The 2,204-nt window shown below is 64.0% G+C and overlaps 1 protein-coding gene across 1 annotated transcript in view; it reads right to left on the reverse strand.

The window, feature by feature from the left end:
- Positions 1-2,204, reverse strand: part of PRDM16 (PR/SET domain 16) — a 317,846-nt gene that overhangs the window by 277,893 nt on the left and 37,749 nt on the right. The window lies entirely within an intron of this gene.

The raw sequence follows: 2,204 nt of genomic DNA on the forward strand, positions 1-2,204 counted from the left end.
CAATCCGTCCAGCCCCACGCCCCTGCACAGCCTTTCCGCCCACGGGCCCTCGCTGAGCGCCTCCTGGGTGCAGCAGAAGCGGGAACGACACCCCTGCCCTGGGGTCACGACCTCCTGGGGCCCGGAGCGGTGGCCACGACCTGGCCGACCACGGCCAGGCACAGGACGATGCAGGCAGGGGCACCGGACGGGCTTCGCAGGGGTTCAAGCGATGAGGGGTCTGCAGGGAAGGGGGTGGGCCCTGAGCTCCTGCCCCCCGAGAGTGCAGGAGGGGGTGGCACGCCGCTGGGCTGAGGTCTTCTGGGGGTCCAGCTGGGGCGGCACCCTCCTGGACCCCTGAGAGGTGCACCCCGGCGGTGGGCAGGCCGAGGGTGGAAGGCGATCCTCCCCCAGGCTGTCCTCAGGGCTGCATCTCAGGCGCTGGTCTGGGGGGTCCCTCACTGCTGGAGGCGCCCACACTGCCCCAGCACCCCGTCCCCTCCACTGCTGTTCACCAGACGCCCCTCCCAATCCTGGGACAGGCTGCAGTCACACGAGCTTCTAGGGCTACAAGCCCCAGTGCAGGGAGGCCCCGCCTTCCAGCACCTTCCAGCACCTTCCTGCACCTTCTACCATGCTCTAGTGCCCTCCTTTGCCTTCCAGCACCTTCTAGCACCTTCCAGCACCTTCCTGTGAGAACAGCTGCTCCTGGGCCGACTGCACAGCCCTACTTGCTCCTGGAGGCCGCCTCCCGGTCCCCACAATGCCACTTGCTAGCTGGTGCCCTGGAAGGCCGGGAGGGGGAGAGGGTGCACTTAGGCCTCTGAGCCACGCTGTTCTCGGCAGACCTTGGGGGACCCTGTCTCGGCGGGATCCGCCATTCAGCGGTGACCCAAGGAGCTGTGTGTTGTCAACACGCCTTCACCGGGCCAAGGAGCAGCGTTGGGAGGAGGAAGGCAATTTGTTTGTGAATTTTGCCCTTTGTTATGGAAAGCTGTTGGGTTTTAAAAAAATTGTAAAGGTTTGAACGGTTAACTCCCAGGGTAGTCCCCCCCCCCTCCGCCCTGCCCTGCGGATGGGGAAGTTTGAGGATGTGTTTATTTCTCAAAATAAAAAAAAAAAAAGAAAGAAAAAGAAGGAAGGAAAATGCAGAATTGATGTTAAGTAGCCGTATGCAGATTTCGTGGGGCCTGTGGATTTTATTCTCTTGAAATCTTTTTGAAAAGGCCGACCCCACAGCAATGAGGAACGTGGTGCTCTGCAGTCAAGCCCTGAGCTCTTTTGAGCCCCTGGGCCCTTCAGAAAGCACGGGCTAGCTGGGGATGTTTTAGCCCTCCCCTGTGTGGGCTCCCGGGGCCCCCAGAGGCTTGAGTGCCGCTGGGCTCAGTGTGCCGACACCCGCACACGGGCACCTCATCCCTCGTGGGACTGGGTGTGCCCCGGAGCCCCGACAGCAAGCCCGGTCCTGAGGGCATTAGCATCTCATCACAGCGATGCTCTGGGCTGAAACCAGGGGCGACCGCGGCCGACGGAGGTGCTGGCAAAGGGCGTTGTTTGGGCTTCGGCTGTGTCCCCCGAGATTGGTATATTCAAGTCCCAATCCCCAGGACCTCAGGAGGTGACAGTATTGAGAGACAGGTTCTTTACGGGGTCATTAAGGTCAAATGAGATCACTAAGGTGCCCTAACCCAGTGGGACCCGTGACCTCAGGAGAGGAGGACACACAGGGACGCGCAGGGGGAGGACGCAGCGGGAGGACGGTGTCCGCACTCCGCACTCCTCGGGGAGAGGGAAGTGGTGCTGCCCACGCCAGGACCTGGACTGCGGGCCTCTGGGACTGGGGACAACGCATGAATGTGGCGCTTAGTTACGGGGGCCCAGGAGTCTGGGGGCGCCTGGCCCAGACTCCCGGTGAAGGGCCGGGCGCCTGTCTTTCCTGCCGCTGCCCGGCCGTGGCCCCGCGTCCGCAGGGTCGGGAGGGTGGGCTGGACCTTCCCAGGCCCCAGACTGGGACGAGTCTGACTCCACGTCACGCCGCGTCCGGTCTGAGACGGCAGCGCATCGGCACTGGGCTGCGAGCTGCTCTCCGGCTGTGACGTCCGAGGCAGCTGTCACCGGCGACCAACGTGGCATGCTGGCCGCGCCCACGGCCGCACCTACAGCGGAGAGCGGGCGGCAGCCTGGGGCGAGCTGCAGCGTCCCGGCCGGAACAGGCGGGCACAGCA

Source organism: Pteropus vampyrus, unplaced genomic scaffold (assembly GCF_000151845.1).
Source record: "Pteropus vampyrus isolate Shadow unplaced genomic scaffold, Pvam_2.0 Scaffold176, whole genome shotgun sequence".
In the NCBI taxonomy this organism is placed as follows: domain Eukaryota; kingdom Metazoa; phylum Chordata; class Mammalia; order Chiroptera; family Pteropodidae; genus Pteropus; species Pteropus vampyrus.